This window comes from Oryctolagus cuniculus, chromosome 9 (genome assembly GCF_051225735.1).
Source record: "Oryctolagus cuniculus isolate XC-2025 breed Fujian yellow rabbit chromosome 9, ASM5122573v1, whole genome shotgun sequence".
Taxonomy (NCBI): Eukaryota; Metazoa; Chordata; class Mammalia; order Lagomorpha; family Leporidae; genus Oryctolagus; species Oryctolagus cuniculus.
Window position 1 is genome coordinate 70,187,647 of NC_142875.1, and position 22,665 is coordinate 70,210,311.

Sequence of the window (22,665 nt, forward strand, 5' to 3'; positions counted from 1 at the left end):
CTGTTGTGGCCTGGGAGGGCAGTGGAGGATGGCCCTGTATCCCGCTCCCTCCCCCCACCACCAAGTGCTGTGAAACTTGTGAGGTCCCCTGCCAGCCTAAATCTCCACTCAGCCCTCCTTTTACCACTCACCATGCAATATCCCCTCCCCTGCTCTGCTCTCCTAACACCCACGCCCACCCTCCTCTACCACTGATCCTCGTTGCAATCTGCTCAGGGGCTTCGACCCCAATCTTGATGGGAATCAGCCAGCTCCAGGTCAGGACTTTCCCCTCCTTTTTGTATGTTACACAGGCTTCCATTTAAGCAGAAAGACATGTTTTTTAACTTAAATTTCCCTTGAAAATACACAAGGGTTTAAATTAAGGGTAAAAATTGCGTTTTCAAATCGCAAAAGCTTTTGCCAAAATTCAAAATATTCGAGAAAATAGGTCAAGTGGCTTTCTGAAAACATCAGGTTTTCCCATCTGCAGTTAAGATTCGTGGATCACATGTGAACCCCTTTCATGTGTAGATGTCGCCATGTAATTGTGTGCTGGCTGGACTTTTATTTCTCCAGGCACAGGAGTGTGCCTTCAGAGTGGGCTGAGCAGCTGGGAGACTGTGACCTTGAACATCTCTCCTAACTCCCTGTCTCAACACGAATGGCACCATTCGTAATAGAACCAGGTGAATTCTTATCTCAGGTTTATCGATAGTCTCATATGCCCATGCAGTGAATCTTTGTCTATCCACAGAGAGGTGAGGGAGGTGGACTTATTTATGTTCTTCATTTCATAGGCAAATTCTGCCACGGGATTGTGTTTTTGCAAGGCAGTGTTGTGGGTAGTGTACATCCTGGATCTCTGATGCAGGTGCCCAGCAATGTGGGACAGCATTCAAAGCATGCAGTGGAACCAAGAGCGACTTTCTCTTGGCTAAGAAAGAAGGGCAGGAGCTATTGCTGTGCCAGGGATGATAACCCAAGGAGTTCTGGGGTAATTTTTGCCTGTAATATGTTCATCATACTCATATGTATTAAATGTTGCTCAAAGATTACGAAGCTTGTGTGTGTGTGTGTGTGTGTGTAAGCATCGTGGGAGAGGGTTAGTGATTGTATGAAGATGGGAAGATTGATAAATAATTTTGTAATATGCACAAGCATGAGGTGTAGGTATTTTTTTCTCTCCTTTTTTGTAATAAGTATGACTGAATGTGAGAGTATTCATGTGCATGACAGTTGAATTAACAAAAGCTTCAACTAAATGCTAATTTGTGTAGTCAACTTGAAGGTAACTCAGGATGGGGCCTGCTTGTGCCGGGCTGTTCATCTGGGAGTGCGGATTCCCTACACACAGCTGGGAAGGGCTTCCACCATGCTTGCCTGCCCCGGCACAGGAAGTTATGTCCTGCGCCCGAGGCCACACCCCCAGGCTCCTGCGACTTTCCGCCCTGGGCCCGTCCCTTTTCGCTTCCCAGAAGAGACCTGAAGTGATCTTCCTGGGTTTTCTTGACTCCACGCTTGCCCCGAACAGGCCCTTAGAGTGCCCGGAGCCGCTCGCGGGCCTGGTCTGGTTCTTCGGTACGCAGGCGCAGTGTCAAAGCCAGGCCGATGGCCAGCCGGCCCTCCACCTTCTCTTCAGACCAGGCATCTTCTCCTTGCTCTGAGCCTTGGGGCTCTGGCCCACTACACGTAAGTCACCCGGGGAATCTCGCTAAAATGCAGAGTCTCCTTCAGTAGCTGGGATGGGGCCTGGAGGCCGGCAGGTTTAACAAACTCCCAGGTGAGAAACCTACAGGTCACACTTTGAAAACGGGACCCGAGGTGCCCCCGGGCTGCAGTGGCTCGGGAGTACAGGGCCCGCCCGCTGCCTCTAGGTGTAGCCCCACTCCAGGAGCACCTCTTAGGAGAGGTGAGGCAACTCATTCCTTGCTTGAAAGGGAACCTAATGGTTAGGCTTAGGCGGGCTGGGGCGGGAACCGCAGCTTTTTCCAATTACAGAAAAGCAACGAGTTATTTTAAAGGCGAATGAGAAATGTCGTAGACTACGATTGTAGCTCCCCAGGAATATTCTAGGAAATATTGGTCCTGTGGGATGGTAATAGGAGGTGTATACAAAGGAGATTTCTATACTCAAATGAGTTCTAGAATCTGGCATCTAGACAGCAGGTTAAACAAAGTTTAATAGGATTCTTTTCAGAGGCTTTCATAAGCTAATACACATTATAGCCCTCCAAGAAGGACATAAAGCATGTAATGTTGCCCAAATGTATTTTCCAAGGTAATTCCTATTTGTTTTCTGAGAGATTAATAGGATTAAAGCTCCATGGAACATTTGTTAGGCAGGGATAACGTGAGCACACAAACACAGTCGACTCCAGCGACCGCCTCAGCTCTTCCTTTGCCTGCCCCAAAGACTGCAAAGTGGAAGAACGTGTTCCTTTCCGATAACTTAGGCATTTTAAAAGAATGTGAATCATGTGAATCCACAAACACCGGGCCATAGATAATAATTATTATTTTTAAATCAAATATCCCACCTTGCTCTCTAATGCTAAGCCTGGGATAATATTAATAAGAAGAAGCCAGGTCATCAGGTTATCTTTCATCTCCACATCATATCAAGCCTGGAAGTATTCCTTCCCCACTGCCCCCTCCTAACTGTACAGGTAAAAGGCTGTGGTGAAAATAGAAGAGAGTAGAAGGAGAAGTATTAAACATGAAGAAGGGGGAGCAGGCGTTTGGTACAGTGGCTAAGGCACCCCTTGGAAAGTTCACATCCTGTATCTGAGTGGCTGGTTCAAGTCTCCACTCCTCTGCTTCTGATCCTACTTCCTGCTTGTGTACATTCTGAGAGCCATCAGATGGTGGCTCACATTTTTGGGTCCCGGCACTGACATGGGAGACGTGGATGGAACCAGGCTTCTGGCTTTGGCCTTTTAGTCTTGGCTCTTGCAGGTATTTGGAGAGTAAACCAGTGGATGGAAGGCCTCTCTCTGTCTTTTTGCCTTTCCAATTAAAGTGAAAATAAATAAATAGAATTAAAATGATGAAAGAAACACATTTCTCTCATTCCATATCACTTGCAATTAGAAAAGCCCAGGAGACTGATTTGGTTAGAGATGTTTGATTAAGCCAGAGGGTTTCCCTTTGTGATTTAAGAGTGTGCCTGGGTAGACAGCAGGCAAAATAAGAGGATGGGTGGGCCTGGGAGCAAGGCTTCCTCCAGGTTCTGCTGAGGAATCTGCATCCTGGTGAGGAAGTCTTTGCACAAGCTCTCTGGGGAGTCCTCTGGTCAAACGCAGAGTGAGGCAAGCAACTGGAACTCCTGTGGCCGTCTCAGGCAGGAAGGGAGAGGTTTGAGTCACAACCTCAAACTCCTATGCAGAGTGGAAGCTTCCAGTGTACTCAGTAGCAAGATCTTCTCAACCAAAATTCTATTAGTGATCTTTGGGAGAGTCAGAGTGCACAAATGCAGGGGCATCTGTGTTTCTGCGATAGTAGGGAGCTGGCATTGGAGACGGGTGGATTTATGAATTGAGTTACAATACATGCCGTGTTTCAAAATGGTCAAAGTGAGAAATCATTCCTCCCTCTCCTCCCCACGCAGCCCCAGAATTGTTTGGCCAGATCAGAACTCAAAGTTTAGACTGATATTGTTGAGGTTACTATGGCTACTGCAGAAAGTGAATTTTCTTTTAAAAACCTCATTGGCTCCAGAACAAGCCCAAGCAACCCTATAATTAAGTGGCTTATGAGCACCTTCATATTTTTAAGAAATATTTTTATTGTTAAATTTATTCAACAAGCACTATGAGGTAGTAATACAAAAGTTCCTATTTATGCCCCATTAAAATTTCATATTAGTATTTTTGTCACAATTAATTAAACACATCGAGTTTCCTCTATTATTTTAAAGATGTATTCTATTTATTTGAAAGAGTTACAGAGAGAGGTAGAGCCAGAGAAAGGTTTTCTGTGGTGCAGTGGGTTAAAGCCCTGGCCTACAGTGCCAGCATCCCATATGAGTGCCGGTTGGAGTCTGGGCTACTCTTCTTCCAACTGAGCTCTCTGCTATGGCATAGGAAAGCAGTGGAGGATGGCCCAAGTCCTTGGGCCTCTGTACCCACGTGTGAGACCCAGAAGAGGCTCCTGGCTCCTGGCTTCCAATCAGCTCAGCTCTGGCCGTTGAGGTCACTGGGGGAGTAAACAGAGTCAGCCCCTCCTCTATTTTTTTAATTGAAACTCCTCTGATACTTCCCACCTTTCCCAGACTCTAGCAATCAACATTCTGTGTTTAGATTTTTTTTTAAATTTAGTTCCTACATATAAGGGAGAACATATGATATTTATTTCAACCTGATGTCCTCCAGTTCCATCCATGTTGCTGCAAATGACAGGATTTTATTCTTTTTCAATAGCTGAATGGTGTTCCATTATGTACATATACCAGTTTCTTTATCCATTCATCTGTTGATGGACACCTTGATTGACTGCATGTTTTGACTGTTGTGAACAATGCTGCTATAAACATGGTGTAGCAGGTACAATGATACAATGAGTTCATGTCTTCTGGGTTTATACCCAGTTAGTGGGATTGTTAGATCATAAGGCAGTTCTATTTCTAGTTTTTTAAGGTTTTTTAAACTGTTATTGACAGTGACTACATTCATTTAAATTGACACCAACAGTATTATGAGTTCCCTTTTCTTCATATCCTTGCCAGTATTTGTCGCTCTCTGTCTTTTTGATAATAGCTATTCCTACAAAGGTGAGATAATACCTCATTGTGGCTTTGATGTTGAGAACTTTTTTCATATATTTCATATATTTGTTGACCATTTGTACTTCTTCTTTTAAGAACTGCCTAGCCAGGTCCTTTGTCTATCTCTTAACTATAGAGGTTGGTTTTTTGTTGCTGTTGAACATTTAGTTGCTGATATGTTCTGGATATTAATCCTTTGTTGAATAGGTTGCTTGCAAATATTTTCTCCCATTCTGTCAGATGTCTCTTCATCTATTGATTGTTTCTTGTGCTGTACAGAAGCTTTCTGACTTTAATATAATTCCATTTTCTATATTTCCTGATTTAATCTTGGTAGGTAATATTTAGCCAGGAATTTATCAATTTCTTTCAGATTTTCCAGTTTATAAGCAGATAGTTGTTCTTGCATTTCTATGGTATTGGTTGCAGTGTTTCATTTTTCATCTCAAATTTTATGGATTTGAGTTTTTTTTCTCTTTTTTTCTGTTAGTCTGGCTAAAGTTTGTATTATTTATCTTTTCAAAAGCAAGCTTTTCATTTTGTTTATGTTTTGAATTTCTTTTTAGTATCAGTTTCATTTATTTTTTCTCTGATTCTTGCCTTGTGCTAAACTCTTTTGGAGTTTGGCTTGTTCTTGCTTTTCTAAGTAATTAAGATGCATTATTAGGCCGGCGCCATGGCTCAACAGGCTAATCCTCCACCTGCAGCGCCAGCACACCGGGTTCTAGGGCGCCGCATTCTGTCCCCGTTGCCCCTCTTCCAGGCCAGCTCTCTGCTGTGGCCCAGGAGTGCAGTGGAGGATGGCCCAAGTCCTTTGGCCCTGAACCCCATGAGAGACCAGGAGAAGCACCTGGCTCCTGGCTTCGGATCAGCGCAGTGCGCCAGCCACAGCGGCCATTGGAGGGTGAACCAACGGAAAAAGGAAGACCTTTCTCTCTGTCTCTCTCTCTCACTGTCCACTCTGCCTGTCCAAAAAAAAAAAAAAAAAAAAGATAAAAGATGCATTATTAGATTGTTCTTACCTTTGCTAAACCCTTTTGGGGTTTGGCTTGTTCTTGGTTTTCTAAGTCCTTGAGATGCATTATTAGATTGTTTGTTTGAGACTGTTCTTGTTTTTAATGTAAGCATTTGTTGCTATAAACTTTTCTCTTAATGCTGATTTTTCTGTATCCCACAGATTTTGATATGTTGTATTTTAATTTGTTTCAAGACATTTTCTCATTTCCTTTTCAATCTTCTCGATGATCTATTGGTCATTCAGTAGCATGTTATTTAATTTCCATGTATTTATATATATTCTCTTGCTGTTGATTTCTCATTTTATTCCTTTGTGGTCTGATAAGATACATGGTATGACTGCAGTCTTTTTAGATTTACTGACAGTTGATTTGTGGGCTAACATACGGTCTAGAAAACCTTTTATATGCTGATAAGAATGTGTATTCTGTAGCTGTTGGGTGAAATGTTCTGTAAACATATGTCTGTTAGATCCATTTGCTCAGTAGTATGGTTCAACTTCAATGTATCCTTGTTGATGTTCTGTCTGGATGATCTGTCCATTAATAACAATGGCATGTTGAAGTTCCCTACTGTTATTGTATTGGAGTCTGTTTATCCCTTTCTGTCTATTAACATGTGCTGTATATATATCAGAGCAGTCTTGTGGTGGGTGCATATATATATATATATATATATTTTTTTTTTTTTTGACAGGCAGAGTGGACAATGAGAGAGAGGGACAGAGAGAAAGGTCTTCCTTTGCCGTTGGTTCACCCTCCAATGGCTGCCGTGGCCGGCGCACCGCACTGATCTGAAAGCAGGATCCAGGTACTTACCCTGGTTTCCCATGGGGTGCAGGGCCCAAGCACTGGGGCCATCCTCCACTGCACTCCCTGGCCACAGCAGAGAGCTGGCCTGGAAGAGGGGCAACCAGGACAGAATCTGGCACCCTGACCGGGACTAGAACCCAGTGTGCCAGCGCCGCAGGCGGAGGATTAGCCTACTGAGCCGCGGCACCGGCCGTGTGCATATATTTTTATGATTGTTATATTATATCTTCTTGCTGAATAACTCCTCTTCTCAGTATAAAATGTCTTTCTTTGTATAGTTTTTTATTTAAAGTCTGTTTTACCTGATATGAGTATAGCTATACCCACTCATTTTTGGTCTCCATTTGCATGGTATGTCTTTTTCCAGCCCTTAACTTTTGATTTTTAGTTGTGAATTAAGTTTCTTGTAGGCAGCATATAGCTGGATCTTGTATTTTTTTTTATCCAATCAACCAAGCTATGTCTTTTGACTAGGGAATTTAATCCACTAGCATTCAAGGTTAATATTAATAGGTAAAAGCTAACTGCTGTCGTTGTGTTGATTGGGTCCTGCTTGTATCTGCTCTGTCAGTGAATTATGTGTTTTCATGATATTTACTTCTAATGTAGGACTCCCTTCAGGATTTCTCATAAGGCTGGTCTGAGCTCTCAGTTTTTGTTTGGGAAATACTTTATTTTTCTGTTACTTCTAAAGGATAGCTTCACTGGATATAATATTCTTCACTGGAATTTTTTTCTTGTTCAAACTTTAAATACATCATCCCACTCTCTTTTGGCCTGTAGTATTTCTGCTGAGAAGTCTGCTGTTAGTCTAGTTGTTTTCCTTTATATGAAACTTAACATTTTCCCCTTGCTGTCTTTAAACTTTGATTTTACCCTTGTCCTTAGTTTTTGACATTTGTACTATAATACACCTTGGAGAAGATCTTTTTTCAGTGGAGTCTGGTTGGAGTCCTTTGAGCTTCCTGTTTCTGGAAGCTCATATCTCTTTAAAGACTTGGGACGTTTTCAACTATTATTTCATTTAGTAAGTTCTTAATGCCACTTTCCTTCTCTTCTCCAGGTATCCCTGTACTATGAATATTTGTTTATCTCATATATCACATAGGCTTTCTTCATCCTATGTAATTCTTTTTTCTTTACTTTTTATCTAACTGGATTATTTCAAAAGTCTTTTCTTTCAGAAATTCTTCTATTTGGTCTATTTTGCTGCTGAAGTGCACAATTTTATTTTTTACTTCATTGATTGAAGTTTTCAGTTCTAAAGATCCTTTTTGGCTGATCTTAATGATTTCAATTTCTTTATTGAACTTCTCATTTACATTATCCATTGTTTTTCTCATTTCTTTAAGCTGTGTTCTCTGCTTTTTATTGAGTTTCCTTAGGATCATTATTTTGGATTACTTTTCAGGCATTACATTGATTTCCTTTAGATCAGGATCTATTTCTGGACAACTATTGTGCTGTTTTGGAGGTGCCATGTTTCCTGGCTTCTTCATGTTTCCTGTGTCCCTGTACTGATGTCTGCATCTGGCATAGTAGTTCCTTTTTATGGAATAGGTCTCTTTGTAAAATACTTTCTTGTTTAGATGACTGTGGGAAGTCACTTGGGTTGTTGATTTTACTTTGATTCTAGGTGAGCCCAAAAATGTAACCTCTGAGTGATTTCTTCAGCAGGAGTCAGTGTCAGCAGTGTCTACAAGTGCCACAATCATCTAGTCCACAGCAGTTTGTAGAGGTTGTAGTATGACTTTGATGTGGATATAAACTTCCAAAGGTGTGTGTCTTTAGTCTCCACAAGTTGGACTATCAATCATACTAGGCATTTTGATTACTGTAGCCATATTTCTAGTGCTGTAGGCCATGTGGATGTAAACTTCCAAAGGTGTGTGTCTTTAGTCTCCACAGGTTGGACTGTCAATCATGCTTGGCATTTTGATTACAGTAGCCATGTTTCTGGTGCTGTGGGACATGGAGGAGTCTGTCCCTTTGTCCTGCCTGGCAAGCCTGAGTGATTCTAATGCTGTGGCACCAGTAGTTGTGGCCCTAAGAATGGATGATATGGATAGGATCTTCCCCAGTTCCTGCTGTGTGGGTATGACTAATGCCGGGGCTTATGGCACCAAGAGCCCAAGCCCCAGCTCTAGGAGATATTAAGGGGAACTTGTCTCAGTTCCATACAGTGAACACAGGCTAGGTTGAGGATTGCACACTGGCAGATGTGGGTCCAGAGCACTGGAATGCACGTACGCTCTTCTTTGGGTCCCACAGGGCATGTTCCTGTATAGTCATGGTCCTGGAACTTCAGGATACAGTGGCATCCATACCCAGGTCTCATGGGATGAGTGCCAGTTATGCCGGGGATTGTGGACTGGAGTCACCAGCCTGAAGCAGAGGAGTGTAGGAAAGGTCCTCTAGATCCCACAGTTGTGTATAACCTACTCCAGAGCTGCACCCCAGCAGCAATAGTCACAGAGTTGCAAGGCAAGCAAGGGTGACACTGGGGCATGTTCTCTGGCCCCCCAGCAATGAGTGGCAAGAGCTGAAGAAGGGAATTCCTCTGGTCTTGTGTTCTGGGACTATGTATGAGTTGCTACTGGTGACTAACCCCAAACGCATGAGGAATCTGCCTAGATTTTACAGAGCAAGCAAATGCAGCCCTAGGATTTGTGCCCAGCACTGCTGTAACTGGGTGATTCACAGGGGTCTACACGGTGCCCTGGAAAGTGCCCTTGCTGAGTCTGGGGCCTTCTGCTTGCTGCCTCCTGTGACAGATGGAGTTCAGCAGTTTTTTTAGCAGCAACTTGGGTCCGGTGCTTTAGGGGCAGGGGACGGTAGTGTGGGTTCTTCCGCTGGACCCTTGTAGTTGCTCAAACCCCAATCAGCCTCCAGACTTGATTGGAAGTCAGTAGGGACTATGGAATTCTGTAGTTATGGCTGCCTGTCTGCGAACGTGTCAGGGGTCGGGGAGCTTTTTGCTTATCTCTGTCCAGCAAGATGGTGACCCCCGACAGGGGGAGCTGGGAAAGGAGCAGAGCATGACTTTCTTCCTGTCTGTTGGCCTTCAGTCTCTGTTCTGTTTCAGGTCTCTTCTCTTCCTCGCTAAAGTTTTTCCCTCTGTCAGTTTCCTCAGTTCTAATACTTTATATATAGAGCGCTTTCCCCAGTGACATGGCGTCCCTAGCCAGGCTGCTGAGGTAGGAGCGGTAGCTACAGAAGTGACATCAGCTGTGTGCTTTGTTTCTCTCTGCTGGTTTTCGGAGTCTCCAAGCTGTTTGCCGTTTCAGTGACTTTTTGTTTTTAATAACTTTCTGTTTGTAATAAGCTTTCTCAGTCTTCTGGAAATGCTGTTCTTCCCTCCTTGCTCTGAAACTTTTTTTTTTTTTAATCTCTGGCTGTGGTGGATGTGGATCCTCTGTATTCAGCCATCTTCCAAGTCTTCAGCTCTTTGGTTTTCTAAATGCTGCCTTGATAATTACACAGAAGTATATATAGGGGGAAATGAGGGTTCTGTATTTATCTTTCCTTCCTATTTAATACATTTTCCTTAATTATCTACATATCTGATTACAAAGCCTTCCCAGTTATAAAGCCTATACCCACTTTCTGAAACAGAAAATTAAGAAACAAAACTTGTTTTGAACATGTAAACTTTAGGCCTGTAAATGAAGCAATTAAAAATCTACTTATACTACTTAATTTGTTGATTTATATATTACATAAAAATGAAAATTATAGATAGTTTTTGACTTGGAAATACTGCTTTATTCTATTTTTTGACTTTATGAAACTGATTCATGTGGCATATGCACCTTGGCTTCAGTAACTGCCTTCACTAAAAGCCCTTTTTGATTTTTAAATAATTTTCCGAAGCACACCTTCTTCTCTGCCACCCAAGTTTCTACAACACAGTCATTTAAAAATCTAGATGTAATATTATTCTAGGAAATTTTATCCCAGGTCATAAGTACCCATTCCCATTTTTATTACATTAAGACAGGTTTCATTGCATTATTTATCATTTATGTTGTAGGGGAGTCCAAAATGTTTCCCCCGAAGGTTTGATAATTGAATGTGCTGAAATAAACTGACAATAGACAAACAGGAGAAAGGGCAACGCAATTTCAAGTGTGCATAGGACTCATACAAAATGCGAAACTCAAGAGCCAGGTGGTTGAGTTTGGTCTTTTTCATGATTTCTGTTTCTTTATTGAGTTTCTCATTCCAATCATCCGTTGCTTTTCTCAGTGCTTTGAACTGTCTGTATTCTCTTGCATTTCATTGAATTTCCTTGGGATTATTATTTTTTGAACTCTTTTTCTGGCATTTCATAGATTTCCTTCAGATCAGGACCTATTTCTGGAGAACTATTGTGTTCTGTTGAAGGTGTCATGCTTCCTTGCTTCTTCATGTTTCCTGTATCCCTGTGTTGATGTCTGCACATTAAGGTCGTCTGAGCAGCTTTAAAAAAACCCTCAGATGGCAAAGCCTCCCCTCAGAAGGAATAAATAGAAATGTGCTTCTGATGGAGCCAGGGAATCAATATTTTGAAAGTCCCAAGGTGATGCTAATTTATAGCCAGATTGAGAACCAATGTTTGAGGTTATTAACTATACACTGAACATCCTAATGTCTCTACTTACATAAAGCCAATATCCTGACATCTTTAGCTAGGAAGTTGGGATATATTGCAGTATTCAGTGGGTTTCCAGGGTTCTATTTATACCAGTGCCTGGTGGCACATGGTTTTTCCCCTCTGTGCTTCATCCCAGTTTTGCCCCACCCTTTGGAGCACCCACTCACATAACCATGTTCTCTTGAACTAGCAGTGCCCCCTGGAGACTGGCACAAAGAACTTACTGTTCACTGTCTCCCTCTCTTCCTCTGCCCCTTGCCTGCTCTCACCTACATCTACCTTTCCCACGTCCTTGTCTCAGCCCTTGGTTGACTACACTGCGGACGTTCTCTTTCAGATGAAATATCTTTCCTTACACAATTTTTTCTTCTCAGAAATCCCACATAGCAAAATAATAGAAAAATTTCCTCTCTGGCCACAGTCGGCTCCATTCATTATGCTGGACGCTTAACAGAACTATGATTTTAGAAATACGACATATCTAGGAGACACTCACTATACTTACTACTCAGATATGGACACTAAAGACTGGAGAGAAAAAGTAATTTCCCAAGATCCCAAATAAATAGGTGTGGGATTCAATGTCTAATGATTCTGATAAGAGGCTCTGAGCTCCACATTTTCGTTTTGTACGGTGTCCCACAAATTAGGTAGGTAGTGCTGTTCCTTCACTTTATCGAAAATAAATAAAGGCCAGTCACTCAATATCCTTTAAGAATAAAAAAAATGGCCATTGGTAATAGAAGAAGTATATTTAGGGAAACAAAACAAACCATGTGATTTCATGTGAAATTACACCTGCTAAATAACTGGTGCTATTAATCTTTAAAGTTCCAGAAAATATTCAAAATCTTCATTAAGGTTTCTCTCCATTTTATCATCCTCTAACTAACTGGATTTTACTCATGTTGGCCCTCAAAAATAATTTTAAAAACAACTTAATAACCTAGTTTTCCATTATTTCCATTCTGTACTTAATCCCACCCCCAGCCATCGTCATCACCACTCCCACTCAAAAGCCAGTCATTGCATTTCCTTTGGGAACCAGAGAACACTCACATTGTGATCATTTATAAAAAAGGAGTATTAATATTTTTAAATAATCTGCAAACTTAAAGCTAGATTAAAATGACACAACCTGAAGAACACAGAGAGAAAGAAGAAGAAAAGGATGAACAAGAAGAGGAGGCAGAAAAAGGGGAGGAGGAGAAGTAACAATGGCATGGGCCCAGGGACAAGTGATCAATATCAAAGGGTTTAATCCACATGTGGCTGGAATCCTAGAAGGACAGCAGGGAATGGAGTAGAAAAAATATTTGAATAAATAATGTGCAAAAAATTGTCTAAAATTTGTTGGAAGAAATACTTTTACAAATAAAGAAACACAGTTCAAGTGGGATAAATATAAAGAATGTCACACTTATATCAACAAGAGAGAAGCTCTGACTATAAAGGCACAGGTTGGTTGAAAGTACATGGATAGAAAAAAACACATATCATGCTAACATGAAGCCTAAAAATGTTGTGTGACTCTGTAGAATTCTCAACAATAGCAAAAATGGAAAGGAGTAGGAGGGAAGATGAGAACCTTTATATTAAAGAAGCATGTCAACCAAAGTATAGACCTTAATTAATCTCAAAACAAAAATCTTCTAAACACTAATACATATATACACACACACACACATATATATATATATACATATGTGTGTGTGTGTGTGTGTGTGTATATATATATATATATATATATATTTACTAGTGATAGATAGAGTTCCCATCCTCTTGTTTATTCTCCAGATGCCTGCAATGGCCAGGGCTAGTCTGAGGCCAAAGCTGTAAGCTGAGAACTCAATCCAGTTCTCCCATGTCCCATGTGGGTGACAAGAATAATTACCTGAGCCATCACCACTGCCTTCAAGGGTCTGCATTAGCAAAAATCTGGAATCAGGAGCTGGAGCCTGCTATGTAACCCAGGTACTCTGATATGCGATGTGGGCATTGTAACCAGTGTCTTAACCAATAGGCTGAATTTCCGTCCCCTAGTAGGATATTTGATATTGTTAAATAATTTAATGATTTAAAAATTTTAGGTATGAGTATACTTTATTTTTTTAACTTTTATTTATCAAATATAAATTTCCAAAGAACAGTTTATGGATTACAATGGCTTTTCCTCCCCCATAACTTCCCTCCCACCCACAAGCCTCCCATCTCCTGCTCCCTCTCCCATTCCATTCACATCAAGATTCATTTTCAATTATCTTTATATACAGAAGATCAATTTAGTATATATTAAGTAAAGATTTCAACAATTTGCACCCACACAGAAACATAAAGTGTAAAATACTGTTTCAGTACTAGTTATAGCATTAATTCACATTGACCAGCACATTAAAGACAAAGATCCTACATGAGAAGTAAGTACACAGTGACTCCTGTTGTTGACTTAACAATTTGACACTCTTGTTTATGGTGTCAGTAATCACCCTAGGCTCTTGTCATGAGTTGCCAAGGCTATGGAAGCCTTTTGAGTTTGCTGATTCCGATCTTATTTAGACAAGGTCATAGTCAAAGTGGAAGTTCTCTCCTCCCTTCAGAGAAAGGTACTTCCTTCTTTGATAGCCTGTTCTTTCCACTAGGATCTCACTCACAGAGATCTTTCATTTAGGTCTTCTTTTTTTTTTCCCAAAGTGTCTTGGCTTTCCATGCCTAAAATACTCTCTTGGGCTCTTCAGCCATATCCAAATGCCTTAAGGGCTGATTCTGAGGCCAGAGTGCTATTTAGGACATCTGCCATTCTATGAGTCTGCTGTGTATCCCGCTTCCCATGTTGGATCGTTCTCTCCCTTTTTGATTCTATCAGTTAGTATTAGCAGACACTAGTCTTGTTTATATGATCTCTTTGACTCTTAGACCTATCATTATGATCAGTTGTGAACTGAAACTGATCACTTTGACTAGTGAGATGGCATTGGTACATGTCACCTTAATGGGATTGAATTGGAATTCCCTGGCATGTTTCTAACTCTACCATTTGGGGCAAGTCAGCTTGAGCATGTCCCAAATTGTACATCTTCTCCCCCTCTTATTCCCACTCTTATATTTAACAGAGATAACTTTTCTGTTAAATAAACACCGAAGAATAATTGTGTGTTAATTACAGAGTTCAACCAATAGTATTAAGTAAAACCAAAAAAAAAAAAATATGAAAAGGGATAAAGTATTAAGTTGTACATCAACAGTTAGGACAAGGGCTGATCAAGTCACTGTTTCTCATAGTGTCCATTTCAATTCAACAGGTTGGTATGAGTATACTTTAACACTTCATGGAAAATGGAATTAAAAGTTAATGCCACGTGGAATGCTGACATCTCATGTGGAAGTGTCTGACTTCAAGTCTGGGCTCCACTCCTGATTCCTGCTTTCTGTTAATACAGACCCTGGGAGGCAGCAAGTGATGGCTCAAGTAGCTGATTCCCTGCCAGTCATGTGGGAGACCTGTATTGAAGTCCTGTAGTCTGGATTTGGCCTGGTATAGCCCTGGTCACTCCAGGCATTTGGGGAGTGAACCAGGGAATTGTAACTTTCTTTTTTTTTTTTTTTTTTTTGACAGGGAGAGTGGACAGTGAGAGAGAGAGAGAGAGAAAGGTCTTCCTTTACCGTTGGTTCACCCTCCAATGGCCACTGTGGCTGGCGCGCTACAGCCGGCACACCGCGCTGATCTGCAGCCAGGAGCCAGGTGCTTCTCCTGGTCTCCCATGGGGTGCAGGGCCCAAGCACTTGGGCCATCCTCCACTGCCTTCCCGGGCCACAGCAGAGAGCTGGCCTGGAAGAGGGACAACCAGGACAGAATCCAGTGCCCCGACCAGGACTAGAACCCGGTGTGCCAGCGCCGCTAGGTAGAGGATTAGCCTATTGAGCTGTGGCGCCGGCCAATTGTAACTTTCAATATCTGTATACTTCTCAAAAAAGTTTCTTACCAAATATATGCATAGTTTTTTCATAAAATGCATTTTCCATTAATGTTTTGAAGACCATTTTTATTTCTATGAGTAATTATAAGCCTGGGGAGGGTATTTGGCCTGGCAGTTAAGATGCCAGCTGAGATGCACATTGTCTCATGTTGAAATGCCCAAGTTCAATACTCAGTTCCACTCCTGACTCCAGCTTCCTGCTGATGCAGACCCAGGGAGGCAGTCGTGATGGCTCAAGTGTTGGGTTCCTGCCACCCACATGGAAGACCTGGATTAAGTTCCCAGCTCTCAGTTTTGGCTTGGGCCATCTTCTCCTGCTTTCCCAGGCCACAGCAGAGAGTTGGACCAGAAGAGGAGCAGCTGGGACTAGAACCGGTACCCATATGAGAAGCACTTCAGGCCAGGGCTTTAACCCACTGTGCCACAGCACCGGCCCCCACTGCAGACATTTTGGGATTAAAAAGTCAGATGGGAAAACTTTTTCTCCCCTTCTCCCATTCTCAAATAAATAAATTTTAAAAAGTGATTAGTAAGGCCTAAATAAAGAAATATACCAGGCTCGTATATTGAGAAACTGGATTTTAAATTGTTAATTTTCTACAGTTATCTATAGATCTCATAGAGCTTCAATCATAACCAGGGGATGCTGTTATAAAAATATAAGCAATTATACCCAAAATTTATGTGAAAATAAAAGTACTAGAATGTCCAAAACAGTTTTTAAAAAGGACAAAGCTAAAGGACTTATAGTTCTTGACTTCAAGATTATCAAAAGCTACTGTGGAGCTGGAATAAGAATTGGCAAATGTATCAATAGAACAGGATTACAAATGGCCTTTTTAAAATTTTTTTCATTAAAGTGGCAAAGCAGAACTGGAAAAACTGAAAACTTACAAGGGGAAGCAGGAAGAACCTCCATCCCTACCTCAGTTTATACATGGGAATTAACTTGAGATAGTCATAGACTTCAACGTAAAGGTAAAAAATGCAAAGTATTTGAAGCAACAAGGAGAAACAGGGGAAATTTCTTCATGATTAAAGAGTAGATGAAAATCACTTTTTTAAAGAGTTATTTCATGTATTTGAAAGGCAGAGTAACAGAGAAAAGGAGAGATGGGGTAGGGGAGGGAAAAGGGGAAGGAAGAGAGAGAGAGAATACAGAGGGAAGACTAGGTAGGAGAGAGAAAGAGAGATCTGCCAGCTGCTGCATCACTCCCCAGATGTCTATAACAGCCAGGGCTGGATCAGGCTGAATCCGGGAGCCTGGAACTCCATCCAGGGCTCCCATGTGGGTGGCAGGGGCCCCAGGACTTGGACCATCTTCTGCTTTCCCAGGTGCATCAGCATGGAGCAGGATAAAAGCAGAGAGGCCAGAACTTGAACTGGCACTCCAGTATGGTGTGCTGGCCTCACAGGTGGCAGCTTAACCTGCTGTACCACCGTGCCTGCCCCAAGGATTTCTCAGATAAGACGAAGCCATAACTATTAAAGAAAAACTAATCAGACTTCATAAAAATTAAAATTTATGTTCACCAAAAGACACGATTTAAAAAGCAAATAGGCAATACACAAACTGGCAGAAAATATTTTCAAAGGTATATGTGACAAAGGACTCATATCCAGGATATATACCTATCCCCCTTAATACAGTAATAAAAAAGAAAGCCCAATAAAAATGGGTAAGGATTTGAACAGATACCACATAAAGGAAGCTATATGAAGATTCAGTAAGTACACAAAAAAGCACTCAGCATCATAAGTCATTAGAAATTCAAATAAAAAGCACAATACCACCCCGCAAACACAGGAAACAAAAGCAAAAATAGACCAATAAAATTTCATCAAACTAAAGAGCTTCTACAAAACAAAGGACACAATCCTCAGAGTGAAGAGACAACCACAGAATGGGAGAAAATATTTGTAAGCTATACATAGGACAAGGGGTTAATAACTAGAATATGTAAGGGACTCAAACAACTCAATAACAAAAGCAAACAAGCAATCCAGTTTTTAAAATGGGCCATAAATCTAAACAGACATTTCTCAAAGGAAGGCATACAAATACAAATTGTCATCAGGTACGTGAAAAAATGCTCAACATCACTAATCATCAGGGAACTGCAAATCAAAAAACCACAGTGAGATACTGCTTCACTCCACTTAGACTGGCTATCATCAAAAAGAAGAAACAGGCCGGCGCCACGGCTCAATAGGCTAATCCTCCGCCTGTGGCGCCAGCACACCGGGTTCTAGTCCCAGTCGGGGCACCGGATTCTGTCCCGGTTGCACCTCTTCCAGGCCAGCTCTCTGCTGTGGCCCGGGAAGGCAGTGGAGGATGGCCCAAGTGTTTGGGCCCTGCACCCAATGGGAGACCAGGAGAAGCACCTGGCTCCTGCCTTCGGATCAGCGTGGTGCGCTGGCCACAGCACACCGGCCGTGGGGGCCATTGGAGAGTGAACCAACGGCAGAAAGAAGACCTTTCTCTCTCTCTCTCTCTCTCTCACTGTCCACTCTGCCTGTCAAAAAATGAAAGAAGAAGAAGAAGGAGAAGAAGGAGAAGAAAGAGAAGAAAGAGAAGAAGTGTTGGAGAGGATGTGGAGAAAAGGGAACCCTTGCATACTTGGTAGGAATGTGAAACAGGACAGTCATTATAGAAAACACTGTAGCGGTTCCTCAAAAACTAAAAGTAGAGCTGCCATATGAGTCAGCAATCCCACTCCTTAGTATACATCCGAGAGAAATGAAATCATTCTGTCAAGAGACGTCTGCCTTCGCATGTTTATTGCAGCATGATTCGCAAAAGCCAGGGAATGGAAAGAACCTGTCTATGCACTGACGAATGTGTAAAGAAAATGTGGTACAGATACACAATGAAGTACTGCTACACCATAGAAAGGATGAAGAGCGTAGTTTGCAATAACATGGATTGAACAGGTGATTATATTAAATGAAATAAGCGAAGCCAAGAAAGGTAACAGTTACATGATCTCACTCAGAGGTGAAATCTGGAAAAAAAAAAGTGATCTTCTAGAAGTTAAAAGATAATGGCTGTTAGCAGAGGCAGAAGAGGGAAGAAAGGGCAGGAGGATGGGGAAGTTTGATTAATTATTATGCAGTTATAGCCAGAGAAGAGGAAGCTCTAGATATCTAGTAAGCTAGATAGTAAGTTCTGGGGTTCTGGTGTACAGTAGGGTGACTGTGGGAATGTTAACATACTGTATGTTTCTCTAGAAAAATTGAAAGACCTAGGAAGATAGGATTTGGGGAGTTTTCACCATAAAGAAATATTCAATGTGTGAGAAGATGGACACATTTCCTCTGATTGAACATTACACAATGTATCCATGTATGGAAATAGCACGATACCTCATAAATATGTATAATTCTTTTATGTATGTTAAAATGTTTTTATAAAAATATTGTTGAAAGAAGTAAATAATTAAAATACATCTTTTGGGGGAAAAGCATACATTACTGCTACAAAGTCATAATGGCTAAACTTTAATGAAAGAGTGAAAATAGCAATTGTTAGCAAGGGTATGGAGCAGCCAGTATTCTCATACATTGTTGATGAGACTGTAAAAAGTAGAAACACTTTGAAAAAGGTTTTCTGATAAACTAAAACAAACACCTACCCTACAATTTGCAATTCTACTTACAGGCATGTTCCCAAGAGAAATGAAAGCAGAAACTCACAAAATACCTTGTAACATGAAAATCGATCACGACTTTTTTCCTAAACAGCCAAACTGATGACACAACCTAGGTATCCGTCAACAGGAGAATGGGTAAACCAACCGTGGTGTGTTCACACAGAGGGAAGAACTACTCTACTGAGGAACTAAGAAAGGAAAACTAGGAGTCAGTGTTCAGCCCAGCAGTTAAGATGCCTGCATCCATAATGAGGGTGCATGGATTTGATTCCTGGCTCCAGCTCCTCACTCCAGCTTCCTGCCAATGCAGATAGCAGGGGGCAGCAGTGATGGCGCAAGTGATGGGTTCCTGCCGCCCACATGGGAGACCGGATTGCATTTCCAGCCCCTGGTTTTGGCCCTAGCCCAGTCCTGACCCAGCCTTGGCCTGGCCCAGCCCCAGCCCAGCCGTGGCTGTTATTGGCATTAGGGGCGTCACCAGCAGATAGGTTTATCTGTCTATCTGTCTCTGTGTGTCTGTCTCTCAGATGAATAAATTTTTAAAAAACACTTTTAAAGGAAGAAAAACTATAGACACTAACAGCAATGTAGTTGAATCTGAGGCATTATTAGGAGAGAGAGCGAAGCCTAAAATAGTACATGTTATATGATTCCATTTATGTGAAGTTCTGGATAGACACAACTAATCTTTTGTGAAAAAAAAAATGGAACAGGGGTTTCCTCTGGACTGAAGGGGGCTGTTTAGAAATGAGATAACTTGTTGATGTCATGGCAATTTTCAGAATCTTGATGGTGGTTTGGGTCACACAGGTGTATATCTCTCAGAACTTACAAAATGGTCCCTTTTGAATTTATGCATCTCATGTTATGCCAATTTTACTAGAAAAGGAAAAAAATTAGCCTTAAACAAGCATTAAACACCCATCAATAAGTAATAACCAGTTAATAATAGGCATACTGAAATATTTAGAGACAGTGTACTCATGAAGGCATCTTCAAAGGTATCCTAAAATTGATAGATGGACAGTTGCAGATTTAGATGAAGCAATATAATGTGCCAAAATGGTAGAATCTAGATGGCAAATTTTCCCTCTAAAACTGTTTCCATTTTTGTATATATCTCAAAATTTTCAAATAAAGTGTTGAAAGATATCTCAACAGTAACCACTGCAGTTATTTAGAACTTAGACCCACAAAAGATTGTTCTGTGCAGGAGTATTTTATCGTGGACATTGTTTAGAATTGCCAGCACATGGCGATAATAAAAAGCAGATCGACTTTCGGTCGAGTTTATTATTGTTTCAAATTCTCAATAGTGATGCACACCCTTATTGCCTGCACCCAGGGTGGGCCCTCCTTCGATGCTGCTCTTGGTACATGGTTAGTGTCATGGAATTGGAAAAGCATAGTGACAGGAATCAAAGCCAGATCTGCCCGAGGCTACGGCTCTTTCCATGCCAATAAACTCTTTCCACATTTTCCCGCTAGCTTCACTGCAAATTATATAAAGATGAAAAAAAAAAAAAAAAACAACTCTTACCTACGAGGAGATTGTGGTCAAGTAGAGGAAGAGTTGCCCCTGTTTGTTTCTGTTACGAGGTGGTACGCTACATTCTCAGACCATGCTGGGGAAAGGCAGGAGTACCCCTTAGAGGTGGCATCTGAGGGATGCTGTGCCCTCTGCTCCCTGCTTAAACCCTGTGGGGGTTTCCATTATTCACAAGCTCAAGACCAAAGTCTTTAACGTGGTCCTCAGAATCCCATATGATCCTGTCCCTTTCTCTGTCCTCATTGCTAACATTGTCTTAGACTGTTTTTTGCTGCTATAACAGATTGCCACAGACTGGATAATATATTGGAGAAGGGAAAGAGACTTATTTCTCACCCTTCTGGAGGTTGGGCAGTCCCAGATCAAGGGGCCACATCTGGCAAGTACCTATGTGCTGCACCATCTCATGGCAGAGGTGAGAGGAACGTGTGTGAGAGACATGGAGAAAAGGGCCTGTGCTTTCAAAAGACCCCACTCCCGTGATCACAGCATTAATCCAGCGCTGACAGCAGAGCCCTCGTGGCCTAATCTGAAAGGACCTGTCTCTCTCTCTCTCTTTCTCTCTCTCTCTCTTTTTTTTTTTTTTTTTTTTTTTTTGACAGGCAGAGTGGACAGTGAGAGAGAGACAGAGAGAAAGGTCTTCCTTTGCCGTTGGTTCACCCTCCAACGGCTGCCGCGGCCGGCGCGCTGCGGCCGGCGCACCACGCTGATCTGAAGGCAGGAGCCAGGTGCTTCTCCTGGTCTCCCATGGGGTGCAGGGCCCAAGCACTTGGGCCATCCTCCACTGCACTCCCGGGCCACAGCGGAGAGCTGGCCTGGAAGAGGTGCAACCGGGACAGAATCCGGCGCCCCGACCGGGACTAGAAACAGGTGTGCCAGCGTCTCAGGTGGAGGATTAGCCTATTGAGCCATGGCGCCGGCTAGGACCTGTCTCTTAATAATGTCACACTGGCTGTTAAAATTGAACGTGAGTGTTGGAAGGAACAATGTTCAAGCTGTATCAGGCATCTCTCTTCAAATACTCTGCCAGAAGTCAAAGTCTCAGTCTCTGTCTCGCTCTCTTTCACACACGCACACACACACACACACACACACACACACACTGGCCACATTGGTTTCCTGTCTGTCTTTATGTTGCTTCCTGCCTCTTGGCCTTATCTAGGCTTTACCTTTCTTCTGGGGTACTCTTCCCTCATTTCTCCCCATCTTCCATTCCCTCCTAAACCCAACCCAGCACTGCTCCAATTTCAGGGCTCAGAGAAGAGGCTACTTTCTCAAGAAGTTACTCTCTTTACTTCTCAGGCTGGGCAGCCTCCCATCTTTTCTTTTTTGGGACACAGGACACAATTGTGCTTAGGCCATTTCTCGCGTGAATCTGGTTGTGGTCTAAATTACAAGATCTATGTGATCTGGAACCTCATTTGACTTATTTCCTACAGTACCCAGTAAATGTTCCATAAATAATTGTTGAGTAAACAGAGTCGAATGACTCAGTAGCTAACTCTGTGAAGAAACAAAGGGCCAGACTTGAACACCCAGCTATAAAGTGGAATGGAGATGAAGGAGACTATGCTCCAGAGAGACAAAAACTTGAGCCAGAGCTCAGGGCAAGGAGGGATGAGAAGAGCTGAAAAGACATGGGGGTTGGATAGTTTCTGGGACAGAATTTTTTTGTTTTAAATGGAATTTTTTTAAAAAGATTTAAGATTAGTGTCTGCTAATACTAACTGATAAAATCAAAAAGGGAGAGAACGATCCCTCATGGGAAGCAGGATACACAGCAGACTCATAGAATGGCAGATGTCCTAAATAGCACTCTGGCCTCAGAATCAGCCCTTAAGAGTTTCGGATATGGCTGAAGAGCCCAAGAGAGTATTATAGGCATGGAAAGCCAAGACACTCTGGGAAAAAAAAAAAAACCTAAATGAAAGATCTCTGTGAGTGAGATCCCAGTGGAAACAACGGGGCCATCAAAGAAGGAGGTACCTTTCTCTGAAGGGAGGAGAGAACTTCCACTTTGACTATGACCCTGTCGGAATAAGATCGAAGTTGGCAAACTCAAAAGGCTTCCATAGCCTTGGCAACTCATGACTAGAGCCTAGGGAGATTACTGACGCCATAAACAAGAGTGTCAAATTGTTAAGTCAACAACAGGAGTCACTATGTACTTACTTCTCATGTGGGATCTCTCCTTAGTGTGTTGTCCAATGTGAAGTAATGCTATAACTAGTACTGAAACAGTATTTTACACTTTGTGTTTCTGTGTGGGTGCAAACTGAT

The 22,665-nt window shown here is 42.0% G+C and overlaps 1 long non-coding RNA gene across 1 annotated transcript in view; it reads left to right on the plus strand.

Annotated features, from left to right (window-relative positions):
- The first annotated feature begins 1,172 nt into the window (after positions 1–1,172).
- LOC149124602 (uncharacterized) overlaps positions 1,173–22,665 on the plus strand; it is a 58,421-nt gene continuing 36,928 nt past the window's right edge. Inside the window, exon 1 of the long non-coding RNA XR_016213303.1 lies at positions 1,173–1,671. This is a non-coding gene — a long non-coding RNA (uncharacterized LOC149124602). The remainder of the gene's footprint in view (positions 1,672–22,665) is intronic.